Below are 18,120 nucleotides of genomic sequence, written 5' to 3'. Positions count from 1 at the left end.
TACCCAAGGCTGCTTGATCCGGATGTAAGTATATTTAACGATGTGAGGGGTATAAAATACTTCTTTTCTATCATTGTTGAATGTGACATTGTGCTTGTTGACTATTTTTCATGCTGTATTTCACACTGTAACTAATAAACAATGTTGTACTACTCACTAAGAAGAGCGCTTTTCTATCACTTTTTACAATATCAGAGCACTTCATTGCAGGCTGCTAAATCACATAAATTCAGGAGAAGAAACAATGACTGTTTTTATCTTTAATTTTTACCTATTTATTCTTATGTTGCATGGATAGTGAGCTGATAGTTCTACTACAGAACCTCAAATGCCATAATACAGAGCAACTAAAACACCAAAAATAGATGCTTAAAGCACAGAAGGGCAAAAATTAAAACTGCAAGTATTTTTGCAGCTGCCCCAGCCTCTCTGAGCATACATACATACATGCACATATCAAATCCACAGTTAAACCTGCCTTTCCAGTGGCATGGAGTGAGAAAACACTGACTACTTCCCAGGAGAACTGTGTTTGATTAGTTGCGCGAGTGACTGGTGGGAGTTGCAAGGAAGGGATGGGTGTTACCATCCTGAGGTGGATGGAAAAACTATGGGCATCTACTGTGTCTGTCCCTAATACTGGCTGGGAGGCACATTGGTAGCTGTGCCTAAAGAGGGGAATAGGGTGGAAACATGGCTGAGGTGCTGTGGAGGTGGTACGATACTCCAGATGTCTCCATTGCACTCCCAACCCTCAGGCTTACTACTAGGTCCACAAAGGAGGGGAGAAAAGGGTAGGTCATAAGATAATCCCCCCAGATGGAAGCACAGATGTACCAAGCACCAGGATGCCTAGCTCTATGACTGACCACATCAGATTGAAGTCTGGGGGGACAAAGAGACAGCTGGTAGACTTGGTGTGGGCAGGTACCAGGGTGCTGGGCTGGTACTATGAAGGATGGAGAAGGAACAAAAAAAAATCCATAGCTCCACAACTGAAAGAAGAGAAAACTCTCTCAAAACAAATGAATCATTGCTGGCACATACTTAGAAATCACACCAGTAATGGTTTCCTATGGAAAGCAGCAATTGCCATTGTGTTCCTAGGAATGTTGTGCTTTTGACAGTAGATGCTTGAGGAATTTCATGTTTTCCAACTATAGATATACTGGGAGCAGTTACATTTCTTGCATGTTTCTGCCACAAATTGAGCTATTTAACTTTTAATAGTTTAACAATGTAAACTGAAGGACCCATAGTAAAAATTGTACATTATCAGCTAATGGACCTAAATCAACATTGCTAATTTAACAAGTCATTAAAAAAACTCATTCCCTAGAAAATACAATTGCAGCCTCCAAGAAATATAGATGAAACAAATGCATAGCCCGAGTACTGAGGAATTTGATGAGAGCACAAGTTTTGCAGATATCAGACTAAGAAATAAACATAAAAGTGAGAAGAATACCTATGAAGGAAAATGAATTATGTCACAGCCCATTTTTAGCCTAGTCTTATCAAACACCGGCCTTGCAATTAGAACTGAAAGGTCCACTGGAGAAAAAAGCATGTGCAGCTGTACATTAATAGCCTTCATTATTACTGCAATATGTAAATTGTAGACAAGTGCTATATGGTTTTATATTTTATTTGATAAAATTTTGTGCTAACGCATTAAAAGCAATAGCAAATAATGAAATGCACTTACACAAATATATGACTATATTTTTCAGACAAATTGTAAATTGTCCTGGAACTTTTCTACCCAGCCTCTACTGAAAATGTACTCGCTCAGCTGGATGATCCTTGCTAACAAAAACAAATGATAGATAGATAGATAGATAGATAGATAGATAGATAGATAGATAGATAGATAGATAGATAGCCCTTAACCTTAAGGAAGCTATTAAAGTGGGTTTCTTGGATGTTTAAACTCTTCTGATGTCATAGTTTAATGCCTCTTTATCTTGGTTGCAAATGTCACATAAATACTCCCCATGTGACTATCATCCAGAGTGTGTGGTAACCATTTGAAATATTGGGACTCGGGATGCTGACTTCCATAATATGGAGACTGAATGGCTGAAAATATGGACTTACATATGTTAAGCCCAAGATTGCTATTTCTCAGAATATTGCCATTTTTTTGAGGTATGTTTTTTTTTTGGAGTTGGTATATATAACTTTAGGGGTGTGCAGTGTTTATTCCCACATTGGGGGTACAGGGAGTTGCCCCTGGAAAAAAAAAACACGTTTAAAGGAGAAGAATGATGTATGATATATTTTTTGATGTGTTAGGATTCAGCATTGCTAGTCCCAAGATTTCAGTAGGAAGTCATGCACTGGCAACCATTTGAAATATTGGCACTTAGAATGGTGCATCTTGCAAATGTGGAAATCAAATAAACAAAAATCTGGATCTATATATACTAAGTCTAAGATTGCCATTTCTCAGAATATTTTTCTCTGCGGTATGGCATTCTCAGATTTGGTATATATAAGTTTGTGGTGTGTGTGTGTGTGTGTGTGTGTGTGTGTGTGTGTGTGTGTGTGTGTGTGTGTGTGGTGGGGGGAGTTGTGCCCCTGCAAAAACAAGTTTAAAGGAGTAGAGAGATGTTTGATATTCAATCTTCTCCTGCATTTTTTACCTTTTTTCATGTGGCAGGACTCAGCTTTGCGAGCCCCAGCATTTCAATAGGGAGCTGTCTCACAATGTAAAGCAATAGCCCTAAAATAGAAAATATTTACTAAATTTCTAATTTGAAGTCAATCAACTATTTTGGAAAAATGGTACTATAGCACAGTATTCTACATAAATGCAAGGAGATTTACAAAAGACTGGCTAGTAATCTGGGTTTCCTGAGATGCTACAATTATTTCATAATTACTCAATTAAATTCTTCCTCACTTAGCATTTTTTCATGTTAGATGTGATATGTGATTTTTCTCAAGGAACACTTGCGGACAATGTAATGTGATTCTGCTGCAGATCATGTACATGTGATCTTGTCCTGCCCTGTCATCCAGCATTTATAATCCTGACCTGAAACAGTTAATCCTTGGTTTGCCAGACAGTAACAGTAATATCAAAGCACCCCTGGTTAGTATACACCTCACATTCCACAAAAGTGATGCTTATTGTTGGACTTAGTATATAGAATTTCTTATAGTGATGGCTGCCTAAACTGAAGTAACTAGAGGAAATGATTTGGGAGTACTGAAGTAACTAGAGGAAATGATCTGGGAGTACTGAAGTAACTAGAGGAAATGATTTGGGAGTACTGCAGAAACTGGCTTGTACACATAGAAACACAGACTGGTCACCTGGCATTTGAAATCAGTGAAGTACTATACAAGGAAAGCTTAGAGAGAGAAAGGAGTGTACCTGCTCACAGCATAAAATTCATATGATAAGACTAAAAACTTTTTTTTATCCAACCATAAAAAATATAGAACTGGAGCATGGAAGTGCAAGCAGAAAACAGCTAAAAAGTAAACTGTCTTCTGCTTGGCTTTTATTGCTTAATTAACTTTTTTTTTTTACATGTATTCTTTTTATACTTCTCTGTTTTAGTTTTATATTTTAAGCTACAATTAGTGAGCAGAAAAACTGCAATCTCACTAGAAATGAATGCAGAAACAGCTGTAGTTACCAAAAGCTAGTCTGACTGTGGTGAAATAAAAAAAGCACAAAACACTACTACTGCAACTGCTGTGAAGTTATGTGCTTATTCATCACATGGCAGCTGACCAGATTTAAACCATCAAGGAGAAACAAGGTATCAGTGTGTAAATCCATAAGAGTGTGTGTGTGTGTGTGTGTGTGTGTGTGTGTGTGTGTGTGTGTGTGTGTGTGTGTGTGTGTGTGCGGGTGTGCGCACACGTGTGTATGCATGTGTGTGCGTGTGGATGTATGTGCATGCATACTCGCACATGTGTGGTTGTCTGGCCTATCAAAGGTAAAATAATATTGGGATAAATGAATGCAATGTAAATAAGACAGTGATAAACAACTATTATCCTGCCTAACCCAGAGATTTATCTCCAGTTATTTTTCTTATTCATTTATTTATTTATATTTGTATGGCAGGATGTCCAACTGGTTAGATCCCATTTTCTTTAGAGACCAGTTCTGCATACTAACATGATCAATGTTGCATAGAAAATCTGTATATGGGGAATATACATATGGTAGCATTAGTCTGTTCTTTGTAGTTTACTGATAGTGGCTTGCAACAAATTTGTTTGGTAAATTGTAACTCACTGAAAGTTCCATCAACATGATTCTAGAATCCCATTACAAATACCCACTTCTAGCTCCAGAAATGTGAGTGTCTTTGCTGGTCTAATCAATTTATCCTCTGTCTGCTATGAGGCTCCTTACCCACGGTAGTGGTGCTGCGGTAGTGTTTTGTCGCCTCACAGTAAGACGCTGTCCAGTTCGATTCTCAGCTAGAGCGTCTTCTGCATGGAGACATGCATGAATGGGCGTATCTTCATTGAAGGTTGTGCATCAGGGCTGGTAACTCGTCATGTAAAAATCAACTACCAATCATTAGCGGACTGGAGTTCCGCTGTGGCGACCCCTAACAGGGAAAAGCTGAAAGACACAACAACTGCTATGAGGCTCCTTACTGCTTACAGAGGTTTTGCAATGCTTTTATCCTTTACTCTGATTGCATTTTTCCATCACCCCTGATCAAAACATCATCTAAATAATGCATGTTATACTTCTTCTTGTCCCCTGATTGCTTATTCCACTATAATAACAGGGTAAACTTCTCAAAAGAAGCACATATTACCAAACAACCCACAGGCATGATTTTTATCATGGTAATACCATTCATAGGAGCAGATGGGAAGCCGTCTAAAAGCTAACTCAGGTGTCTAACTTTGCTACCCATTGCTCCACCCATTCCTCATTTAGGCAATGGCATCATGAAGCGAAGTATATTACTGCACTTTTTCAGCTTCCCTGTCAGTACAGACATTCACAAAAAACAATCTTTCAGAAAACTCCCATTTGGAATGGATATGTGATTATCAAAATGGAATTCCCCAACTGTATTTTAAGTACCAAGTCCAAAGGATAAACCTTGAACTGGGAAAAGAAGGATGAGTCAAAATGAACTCTACTCAGCTAAATTTCTTTATTGAAGAGTCTTTGGACTGTATGGTCTTTTCCAGTGCTCTTTTAAGCAAAAAGATGGTGATACGCATATGTATTTATCAGGCTGTGTGTGGCATTTCATTACTGAAACTAAGTGGAAATTCCTTAAGATTTCAAGAGCAGGATAAGTTATTTCTTACACTTATTTCACTGAACTGCACTTCTGAAATGCTTATAATTGTGCTATACAGTTAATCTACTATGTTTTGCACTGTTATAAAGCTTTTTTTACTGTTGCATTTATGTACTGTTTTATACTGTTTTAACTGTATTTTTCATTGCTAGATACTGTTTCATTACTCTAATTGCATGTTTACTGAATTAATTCACTGTAAACTGCTTTTTCATACTGAGTTGTATTTTCTGTTTGTGAGTCCGCTAGCTGAGCTTTTCTGTGCATTTTTGATTTTTGAGGTTTCTGTGTTCTAATCTAGTCTGTTTACAGTTAAAAGCATTCTCTAGAGTCTGCTTGCTCCTTGATCTGTTTTAAAACTTTCATTTAGTGGCTACAGCTAGGAATTGTAATAGTGTGCATTACTATAATTGCATTTTTATTTAATTACTAAATTGTAAACTGCTTTTTCATACTGAGACTTGTATTTTCTCTTTGTGAGTGTTCTTTCTATGCTTTTAAAGTGAGGTTTCTGTGTTCTGCTCAGGTGGCATAATCTTGATAGAGGCCTACTGTTGTCTAGGCCTGGTAGTTTTGTTTGAGTTTCCTGTGTTTCTGGCAGCCATTTTCTGCTGATAGTCTGTCTTCATTATTATTGAGAGTAACAAGGCCTCCTGACCTTCTGCAGTATGAGTGATTGGGTAATAGCAGGGACTGAGGAGTAATTTGATCTTCTTTCTCTTCCATCCTTACTGGTATATAAACCGTGTCTTGAAAAGGTTGTGCTTGTATTTATCAGGCTGTGAATGGCATTTCATTACTGAAACTAAGTGGAAATCCCTTAAGATACCAAGAGCAGGATAAGTTATTTCTTACACTTATTTCACTGAACTGTACTTCTGAAATGCTTATAATTGTGCTATATAGTTAATCTACTACATTTTGCACTGTTATACAGCTTTTTTTATGCAGGAGTTGTGGCATTATATGAGGAAGTCGGGAGTGTCAGAGAAGTATGTAAGAGTGGTACAGGATATGTACGAGGGTAGTGTGACAGCAGTGAGGTCTGCGGTGGGAGTGACGGATGCGTTTAAGGTGGAGGTGGGATTACATCAAAGATCAGCTCTGAGCCCTTTCTTATTTGCAATGGTGATGGGCAGGTTGACAGACGAGATCAGACAGGAGTCCCCGTGGACTATGATGTTTGCAGATGATATTGTGATCTGTAGTGAGAGTAGGGAACAGGTGGAGAAGACCCTGGAGAGGTGGATATATGCTCTAGAGAGAAGAGGAATGAAGGTCAGCAGGACTAAGACAGAATATATGTGTGTGAATGAGGGGGAGGATAGAGGAATGGTGAGGATGCACGGAGTAGAGGTGGTGAAGGTGGATGAGTTTAAGTACTTGGGATCAACAGTTCAGAGTAATGGTGAGTGTGGAAGAGAGGTGAAGAAGAGAGTACAGGCAGGATGGTGTGGGTGGAGTGATTTGTGACAGACGAGTACCAGTAATAGTGAAAGGGAAGGTCTAGAAGAGGGTAGTGAGACCAGCTATGCTATATGGGTTGGAGACAGTGGCATTGACAAAACGGTAGGAGTCAGAGCTTGACGTGGCAGAGCTGAAGATGTTAAGATTTGCACTGGGTGTGATGAGGATGGACAGAATTAGGAATAAGTATATTACAGGGTCAGCTCAGGTTGGAAGGTTTGGAGAAAAAGCCAGAGAGGCAAGATTACATTGGTTTGGACATGTGCTGAGGAAGGATGCAGAGTATATTGGGAAAAAAGATGCTAAGGATGAAGCTGCCAGGCAACAGGAAAAGAGGGTGGCCTAAGATAAGTTTTATGGATGTGGTGAGAGAGGACATGCAGGTGGTTGGTGTGACACAGCAAGATGCAGAGGACAGGAAGAAATGGAAACAGTTGATCTGCTGTGGTGACCCCTAACGGGAGCAGCCGAAAGAAGAAGAAGATACAGCTTTTTTTACTGGCATTTATGTACTGTTTTATACTGTTTTAACTGTATTTTTCATTGCTAGATACTGTTTTATTACTCTAATTGCATGTTTACTGAATTACTTAACTGTAAACTGCTTTTTCATAAGAGTTGTATTTTCTGTTTGTGAGTGCTCTATCCGAGCTTTTCTGTGCATTTTTGATTTTTTTGAGGTTTCTGTGTTCTAATCTAGTCTGTTTACAGTTAAAAGCATTCTCTAGAGTCTGCTTGCTCCTTGATCTGTTTTAAAACTTTCATTTAGTGGCTACAGCTAGGAGCTGTAGTTTCCACACCCACCCTCCCTAGTGTTGTGGTGTTCTTATACTTGGTGGCTTTACAGTTGCCCGCCCATACTGTATATTTGATATGTGACACTCCTCCCAGTCTAGTGTCATTAGTTCATTCAATCTAATAGAGAACATTTGTGAAGGCCAGCACCCACTCAGATTCTTAACCTTGAATTAACTTCTGTTCCAGCTTTCTCCATTTCCACTTTACTGGAAAAAAAAATTCTAAGCTTGCTTCCCTCCATTCCTGTAACAAGTCTTGTCCAGATACAGATTTGCTGTATCCAGGACTGTTTGTAAGCGCCTGAGCCTCCCCCCCCCCCACCCAATTAACTAGGGTTAAACTGTTCCTGGCACCATAACGTCTGCTCTTCAAATTTTCCCTTGCAACTAGCCAGCTTTTTAGTTTTAGCACTCAAATCTGTTTCTTTGAGCTCAGCACTTGGTCAGAACTCATTGTAAGCACTAAATAAGCTACAAATTACTACAGCACTCAACTTTCCTTACTTGTCTAGAGGAAAACAGTTTTTAGTACTTAATAAATAAGCACCTATCCAGGCATGTCTAAAGGTCAGCTCCCGGTGTTTTCTCCTGTCTACCTGATGAATTTGGGCATCTTGGGACAATGCAGCAATTGCCTCATGTACACAGACAACCCTCTCCTTCTACTGCCCAACACTACAACCTGTGAGAGATGCACTTAAATAGCCAAACTGGAAGAAAAGCTCTCTTCACCAAAGAGTGGACTAGACAGTCAAGAGGAGAAGGTAAACACTTGCACTGCACCACACTCATCACATAGTCCCTCAAAACCTACACCACCAAAACACACACACAGAAGCACAAAACACACACCTACATTCGCGGAGGCTCTCAGTAAAAATCTGCCCAAACAACCGAGACCTCCAAAGCAGAAATGCAAGCAACCTCTACACCCAACACAACCCAAATGACACACAGCCCACATACTCAGTGTGCCACTCAACTACAGCTCATAAGGCATAACGTACCCAAAACTCTAGTCATAGGTGACTCTATAATCAGGCACACTGATGTTCCACTCACCAGGCTAAACAAGGAGAAAGTTACTGTCAGCTGCCTGTCAGGTGCCAGGATCCACCACATAATGCATGCACTCAGGTCACTCCACAACAAGTACAAATATGACTCTGTCATTGTCCATGTTGTTGTGAATGACCTGAGATGTACCTCCCTGGACTACATGAAAAGAGACATGGAGGAGCTCTATGATCTTGTAGCCCAGGCAGGTATGACCCTAGCCTTGAGTAGCATCCTACCATCACCCAGAATGATACCACAGCACAAGGACAAAATGACTGACCAACAATTGGCTAAGCTTCTGGTGTCATTCTAAGGGAATCCAGTATCTGTCTGCCTGGGATGAAATAATCGACAGACCACGCTGCTTTGCCAGAGATGGCCTGCACCTATCATCCTTGGGATTCCGGATACTGGCAAAGGCTCTTGCCACCCCTATAGTGCCTTTTTTAGGCAAGGTTTAAATGACAAATTCACCACCGTAACAGGTACAAGCAAGCAAAATCTGAGAGTAATGCTACTCAATGCTAGAAGTCTAAACCTCAAAATGCACTCACTCGAGGCACTCCTTAAAATGGAAAACATCAACATCTGTGCAGTGACAGAGACCTGGTTCAAAGATCAAGAGAGCACCCCTGCATTACCAGTCTATAATTCATACCACACCTTTCGGCCACCAAACCCAGACCGAAACACTAAAGGTGGAGGCGTGTCCATATTCATTAACGATATCCACACCTCCAAGCTAGTTGCTCAGCAAAATGCATCCAAGATTATCCAAGTTCAACTAACTCTGGGCAAAACCACAATTCAGATTGTAGCTTGCTACAGACCCCCCACCATGCCCCAGGATTCCCACTCCTCTTTTCTTGATACAATGGAAAATATTAAGGTACACTCCAACACCCTAATAATGGGTGATTTCAACTACCCCACCATTAACTGGGAAAATTACTCGTGTACCAACTCTTTTGCTCAACGTTGTCTGGAATTCATCAGTTCCAACGCCTTGGATCATCTTATCCACACCCCCACCAGGGGCAGCAATATCCTAGTCCTGGTCATCACCAACATGGGTGACCGGTGTTCCACACCAGAGGTTAGCTCCTCGTTGGTCAGATCTGACCACAAGCTAATCACCCTAGACATCCACATCCCGCTCCCACCCCCCTATTAGGAAAACAACTGTAAAAAATTTCTCCAAAGCCAACTTCATGCTCCTTAAGACAGAAGTGGCAAATTTCACGACACCCATGCAGATGGACAGTAGGGGTACGACTGCTGAATCCTACAAAAAAGCACTTTATAAGCACTTACACGAGTGCATGGATCATGCTATCCCTAACAGAATTAAGATGCTATCCTCCAAAAAAAGGAAGCCAATCTGGTGGTCTTCTGCCATAAACAAACTCTACAACAGAAGAATGAAACTGTTGCAAAAAAGAGTAAAATCCCATGATTGGAGGAACTCCCTGGTCAGCCTCAGTAAGAAGCTGAGATCCCTCATAAAATCCTCCAAAGCTAGTTATGAAAACAAAATCGCCACTGATTCTAAAGACACCCACAAAGCATTCTATAGCTATGTCAAGAATCTGAATGGCAACACTCAGATCTGCTCTGAGTTACAGCACGATGACACTAAATATATAGAACCAACTGATATTGCCAACATCCTGGCAGATAGGTTCAGTGCTAACTTTACCTCTTTCTCACCTCCTAAAGGGCCCATCTTTATACCGGAAGAATGCAAAGTTTCTGTAATCATGGCTGCACAGGTAAAATCCTCACTCTCCAAAGCCAAGAACACAGCATCCATGGGACCTGACAACATCCCAGGCTGCCTTATACATGAAGTACAGAATGAACTGGCACCCCACCTAAGTACCATGTTCAGTCATAGCCTCACCTCAGGCTTTGTGCCCATTGAATGGCACACCATGACAGTTATCCCACTCCACAAAGGGGGGGCCACAACAGACCCAGGGAACTACTGCCCCATTAGCCTGACAAGCCTGGTCTGCAAGGCCATGGAACGTATCATCACGGAACTCATAAGCAAAGACATTGGAGATCTCCAAACTCTGGACCCCACACAGTTCAGGTTTGTAAAAGGCAGATCATGTCTCCTAAACCTGATAGACCTCTTTGAAGCAGTCACCAAAGCCATAGATGAGGGTAAGGTGGTTCACACAGCCCATCTAGATCTTGCCACCATCCCCCACTCTGGAATTATAGATAAACTCACTAAACTAGGTATAAATCCCTATGTCACAAGATGGGTTGCCAACTGGCTTACTGACAGAGCCCACACTGTGAAAGTAGCAGACTCCAAATCAGACTTCAGACCAGTGACAAGTGGAGTGCCACAGGGTTCAGTCCTGAATCCTCTCCTGTTTGGTATCTACTTCTCTGTAGTACAGGCTAACACAGAAGGTCTTTGGCTAACTAAATTCGCAGATGACTGCAAACTAGGAGCCATAACTGAAACTCCTAACGATGTGGACATCCTACAAAAGGGCCTTACTGAGACAGATGTCTGGTGTCAAAGCCATAGTCTCAAACTCAATGCCAAAAAGTGCATTGCCATCCCCTTTGGTAAAAACTCTGTACCCATGAACTACCACATAGGCGGTAGTCTACTTAACACTGAAAGTGTGATAAGAGACCTTGGGACACAGGTGGACAGTAGTCTCTCCTTTGATAATCACATCGCCACCGTGGTCAGGAAATCCTTCTAAGTGGCACACCTCATCACAAAAGGTTTCTCATCCAGAAAAAAAGAGGACATTGTTCCCCTCTACTCATCACTTATTAGACCCATTATAGAGTACAACGCCCTTTTGGTATGTACCTCACAAGACATCTACAACAACTGGAAAGGCCGCAGAAATACCTCACAAAGAGGATTACTGGCCTCAGACAGATGCCCTACGCAGACCGACTCAAAAAACTCCAGCTTTACTCCGTCACATATCACCTACTCAGAGGAGATCTCTGCAATACATACAAAGCTATGTCAAACCCAGAGCTGTTGGACATCCTCCACTTAAAGAAATCCCAATTCTTCTGAACTACACGCTCTAGGGACCTAAACCTTGTCACCACAAAAAACAGAACATGCTGGAGGGATAGATTCCTGTCCCAGAGACTTCCCATACTCTGGAACAGACTACCTATCTATGTCAAACAGAACTCCTCATTAGCACTCTTCAAGAAAAATCTTGATGATTGGATGGGTAATAGGAAATTCACCCTGGGGATCACTTCTGTGGTTCTGCTTGACAGGGGCACAGGAAATTAATTTTCTTGGGTGGCAAAAGCCAGGGTACCTTTTTGGCTAGGTTTGTATAGGCCCTAGGGCCAATAGCCTAGTACCTACCTATGAACCTACCTATGAACCTATGTTGCATCATTTGGATCAACTCCCCCCGCTCCACCCATTCCCACCCCCTGCCCTGCCCCATCCCGACCCCCCCAAATACTTATTTTTTTCTGCAAATCCTCTTTCATGAAAAAAATAAATAAATAAAATCTTCTCTCTTAATAATGCAACAACTGAAGTCACTTCTCACAGCAAATTATTAAGCATGATAGTGGACAGTAATCTTAAATTTTACCTGCAGTTTTGGAGTGACTGACTGGCCCCAAAATGTGTTGGATAGATCAGACAGGAAAACAAGAAGAATGCTTCACGCTCACCAAATGATTTATAAAAATCAGTGCATACCAAGATTACGTATTCCCCATTCTGAAGGAGGTATGGGCTTCCCTTAAATTGATTACACATGTAGATCTGCAATTGTGGACCTGCACACATATCTTCTGACCTCAGAAGACTCAAACATAGTGAAAGTTTTGAAACATGAGGAGAATAAATCTAAGATGACTTCCCTGCTTAGTCCAGCAGAAGCATATCGGCATCAAGTAGGAATGGAAATCAACTCAGAAGTAGATAAAACTCAGACAGCAACTGAATGTGGCAAAAAAAAAAAAGAAATAAATAATATAAGGTGAAGGATCAGATGAGAAGGCAAGAAATGTGGAAAATGCATATAGCTGCAACTTGCAAAAAGAGAAAACTTCTGAAACAGCCTCATGTTGATCTTGATCGAACACAGGAATGGTTAAAGAGAGGCGAATTCAAACCAAGAAATGAAAGGTTAATATTGGCAGCCCAAAATAGTGGGCTACGTACATGTTGGTTTACAAAGTCCATTGAACACGTGGGAGAAACAGACAAATGTAGGTTTTATAAAACAGAAATGGAAACAGTTGCATACCTAGTTGCTCGTTGTGACATACTAATGTCAGCAGAACTGCTTACTAAAATATATAATAATGTGGCAAGACTTTTGCACTGGGGATTGTGCAAACATTATTGTATTGAAGTAGCTAAAAACACTGGAAACGAGCCACAAAGCATCATAGAAAATGATGAAGTCTACATCACATGGAATCATCAATTACCAACAGTTCAAAAGAGAGATGTGAGAAAACGGGATATAGTGATACATGAAAAGAAGACAAAAGCAGTATTGCTCATCAAAATTGCCACAGCCAGTGACTACAGTGTCTTGCACAGAGAGACACAAAGTTATAAAATATCAGGATTTGCATGCAGAAACAAGAGCAATGTGGAAGAAAGATACCCAAACAGTTCCAATAGTAGTAGGAGCAATGGGTCTTATAAAAAATAATCTACAATCGTATTTAGATATGTCACCAATACATGTAACCCTGTATGAAATGCAGGAGTCATTACTGAGCACATTGCAGGTTCTGCGAAGAGCTCTTTTGGCTGACAAAGACTGAAACAATACTAATTTAATGAACTTTAATCATATTTTGACTTAGACATGGGGTCCATTCCTGTCATGGTATTAGAAACCAAAAAGAGTTGGAGAAATTAAAAAAAGAATTCCCCATACCATTAACCAAATCCAATATTACAAAATCTAAGGATAGAGCTTCTTGTTATCAGCATTTTTTTATTTATTCATTAATTAATTTATTTAATATTTGTTGAATGGGGTAGAACACTGACCCAGGTGAATCATTTTCAGGTTCATCGAGGGAAAAATGAGTGCAAAGTAATTTTAGACACAGAAGTAGTTTACACTACAAACAGTTCACACAAAATATTTAATTTGTAAAAATATTAAGACAATGTTGTAGAAGTCTGTCCCACAAAGTGAAACAAAAATAATAAGTGTATCCTACCCAAATCCTGAATAAATTCAGAATGATCACACATACAGCAATAAAATAATCATGGCAAGGAGTGTTTTCTGTCCATCTAATTACATTCAACATCACTAGACACTTCAAATTGTGAATAGACTTGGACAACTGATACATATATATAGATGTACTCCTTTTTATCACTAAGAACTTCCTATAGAAGTATCACATATCAAAATAATTAACTCCCCACATGGTCGCTGTTGAAACAGGCTGAAAGTAAATATGCTAGGAAAGAATACACACTTGCCATGTGGGACTGATTTATATCACCCCACCTTTCTTATTGTCACAGTTTGTACAAGTGGTAGCAAATATTTCCTCAAATGGTATAAGAAATCACTATATTGCTGGATGATTTTAAACTGAATGTACTTGCAAATCATTTAGCAAACTCCAAAGATGACTCAGTCTAAATGGTGTAGAATAGCTAGAAAAGAACCTAGAACACTTACCTCCAATATAGACTCCAACATATTAACACATTTTATAAACCAATACATTACACAAATGAATCAAGGTAACAGTTTTACTTAATTCCATAAGTGATCCTTCTGGGTGATAATAGACTAGTTCTTTAAATCACATAAGAGCACATTAGGATTACCCTTATTTGTAGAGACATGTTCTAGCAATGGACTGTCTTACTTTTTCACACAGTTGTAAACAAGACAGGATACATTTTTTCCACAAACAGGCAGGTAGCCAAATGAGAAAATATGCCCCTGGAAACCACAGATATCAAAAGCCTAACCAGACAAAGAAACCAAATATGGAAAAAATGGAAAAATAACAACTGATAATAAAATTCATGGATGAGTAGAACTGAGAAAGAAATGCATTATAGCAACAAATTTATCAACGCAACACATCAAAAAATATACAGATAGCTTACATATCTTCACCATATCTGTTCTGAAAATTCATCAAACAATTATTCAACCACGTCACTGGATCCTCTGTGTCATTCTATCTCTACAAGAAGAGAGAGCAAGGAAGTACATGCAGCATTAATAACCTTGCTAATTACAATCCAAAATTAGATGCTGTTACATCAGCCACTACTTCACATTTTATACCCATTCTCTGTTACAAAAATGCCCCTTAAATGAAATCAGCCTACACTGTACTGCAGACAAATTGAACAAAAGGAAGTTCAAAGAACCTTTTAAAATGAAAAAAGGTGGTAGTCTTAGCAAGCTGTATTCTATGTTCCTTAGAATGGAGTCAAAGTATATTGATGGCCCACTAGATTACATAATTCATCTGTCACTGACATAAGGTATATTCATTGATCCATTCAGTTATGCAGTTGTAGTACCATCACACAAAATCCAATCGCCATCCTCAGCACGGCATTACTTACTCTCTATATCAAAAATTAATGCAGTCAGATATCTGCTTATATAAACAAATTCAATATCCTCCATAGTACTTAGCAAGACATTCAAAATGACGTTGGAACTCAAACTGCTGATTATACAGCAACTGATAAAGTGTATACCAACTTAAAGTATTGACATATACACCTAAATATTACCTGCTACTTACTTCTTACACACACAATCATCTTAAAAACTTAAACACACATGCACACACACACCTACTTATTATCTACTTCTTACACACACTCATCTTAACATGCACACATACCTACCTGCCACTCACTTGTTCATTCGTAGTCCGCACTTCCCAGTCCAAATGCCTTCAGGAATTAAAGGCTACATGTGTGGAAGAGAAAGACGTAAACAATCAGGATGCAAAGGGTGTTCTACCCCTTAAAAAGTAAGCTTTTTTTTTTTTTTTTTTTTTTTTTTTTTTGTGTGTTAAATAAGAAAATTAATTTCCTTCCCCCTGCTAGCACAGCAGCAGAAGTCCCGATATGCCATACCTGTGTGTACCGTCTAAAAAAAAGCCCTGGTCTTTTCCCTGAAATGGTTTTAAATTTTAACATTCAGGACTCTGAATCTACTTCTATTTTTTTTTTGCTTGTTTTTGGTTTCTCCACTGCTGACCATAAGTTATTCACCATGCCTGTCCTTCTCTACCACATCTACTGAACCCTTATGTCCTTTCCTGGACTTTGTCTGGCTCCACATAGGGTTAGTAAGAAGATGAAGTATTCTGCTGAAGTGGCATATGGTCGCCAAAGTTGTGTTTTTATACTATTGACAATCCCTTACCCTGTGTACTCATGTATTGTTCAAGCGCTTGGCATGCAATGGGGACTGTAGCATATCATTCATGTTTCACATGTGATTCAGCCAATGCCCTGCCCACTTTGTAGACAGCATCCACTATGTGTCCCCAGTCTTCACCAGTGACCAACATGGCAGTGTGCACAAGCACACCTCCTCCCCATCCCTCTTCTTCCTCTTCATAGGATGAATGAGATGCCATAAAACTATTCAAATTCTCCCAACTCCATCAATTTCTTAAGTTGATTTTGGTTCATATGGGTTGGACTTAGGACTTTATCCCTTTGTACCAAAGATGCCCTGAACCAAAAATTGATTAGATTCATGATCTGTGTAATGGTCAAAAGTGTCTGCAGTATCATGTCTGACCTTCCTTCACTGTTTCTTATATAATCATTGAGTAAGCCAGCATGGGAATGATGTATTGTGTTACTTCTGTAGTGTAATTATATATAACTAACTAAGCCTAAAGCCTGGTTTTCCCAGGTTCTGGTTTGCTACTGATCTTGCTTTTGCTCAATGCCCCTATATATAGGTTCATAGGTTCATAGGTTAGTACTAGGCTAACTGCACCTGCAAGCCATTTTAAGCCTAGCCAATTATCCCCTGTGAGATTCAAACCCTGTACCTTGTGTTTGTAAGGCAAACACCTTAATCATTAGGCCACCCTCCCAACCCCTGCCAAATATTTCGTTCCTGGAAAATCCTTTTCCATGAAATATCTAAGAGCTCAAGCATTTCTACACATTCCTCTCTGTTAACCTTTTCCAGCACATTCCAGGAAATATGGGTACCTATAACTTTCACTATGCCATGCAGCCATAGACACGGGGTGGCAAACCCCCTTTTCTCATCTCATGATTGCCTGCACAAATGGGGCCTATAAGAAAACTTTGTAGAATCCCTTATCCCTCATCTGCTGACACCAAGGCCCTTGGCTGAGGCACTTCTTAACAATGATTCCTGGCATCAGCCAAATCATCCTTGCCTAACTTGCCTTCTCCACATCCAGGCTTCCACCATCCAAAGACTCCAAGAAAGAATCATTATACTCATCAGTGTTTCTTAAATTGTTGATGACACCTTTATTACTACCTATCTGTTTGGGGTTTTGCTCCATGTTCATAGGTTCATAGGTTCATACTAGGCTATCTGCCCTAGGGCATTTATAAGCCTAGCCAGAATGTGTTTGGCTTTCGCCACCCATTTTAAATTTATTTTGCTATGCCCTTTTTCGAGGTTAGTATACTGTGCCTCTGTCTAACAGTGACACAGAAGTGATACCCGGGGTAAACCTACGATCTCCCATCCACTCATCAAGATTCCTCTTGAAGAGAGTCAATGAGGACTCTGCCTAACCTGGACTGGGATTTTATTCCAGAGTGAAGGGAGCCTCTGGGTTATGAATCTGTCCCTCCAGCATGTCCTATTTATTTCAGTGCTGAGGTTCAAGTCTCTCGAGCACGTGGCTCGATGGGATTTGGATTTTCTGAGGTGCAGCATGTCCATTAATTCGGGTTGGACATGGCTTTATCGTCAGGCACAGATCGCCTCTGAACAGGCGGTATGCCACTGAGTAGAGCTGGAGTTTCTTTAACCGGGCAGCATATGGCATCTGTTTGAGCCCTTTGATCCTCTTGGTGAGGTACTTTTGGGGTCTTTCCAGTTGCTGCAGGTGTCTGGTAAGGTACATCCCAAAAGGGCATTGTACTCAATTATGGGCCTGATGAGGGATGAGTAAAGAGGCACGATGACCTCCCTGATCTAGATGTGAATCCCTTCATGATTAGGTGGGCTATAAAAATGTTTTTCTAACCACTTTGGCCACGTGGTTGTCAAATGAGAGATTGCTATCAACTTGGGTCCCCAGGTCCCTAATTACTTCTTCTGTACTTAATGGATTACCACCTATGTGGTAATTTGTGAGCACTTTGTTTTGCCAAAGGGGATGACTATACACTTTTGGCATTTAGCTTGAGGCCATGGCTCTGGCACCAGTTGTCTGTTTCTATGAGGCCCTTTTGGAGGATGCTTGTGTCAGCTGGAGAGTTGATTATG

The 18,120-nt window shown here is 40.1% G+C and overlaps 1 long non-coding RNA gene across 1 annotated transcript in view; it reads right to left on the bottom strand.

The window, feature by feature from the left end:
* Positions 1-14,835, bottom strand: part of LOC122802750 — a 326,211-nt gene extending 311,376 nt beyond the window's left edge. Inside the window, exon 1 of the long non-coding RNA XR_006364974.1 lies at positions 14,760-14,835. This is a non-coding gene — a long non-coding RNA (uncharacterized LOC122802750). The remainder of the gene's footprint in view (positions 1-14,759) is intronic.
* Positions 14,836-18,120: the final 3,285 nt, after the last annotated feature.

This window comes from Protopterus annectens, chromosome 5.part0 (genome assembly GCF_019279795.1).
Source record: "Protopterus annectens isolate FY-2018-M chromosome 5.part0, PAN1.0, whole genome shotgun sequence".
NCBI classification, from domain to species: Eukaryota; Metazoa; Chordata; order Ceratodontiformes; family Protopteridae; genus Protopterus; species Protopterus annectens.
Note: the sequence above shows the minus strand (reverse complement) of the source record. Positions and strands in the feature narration are given on the sequence as shown.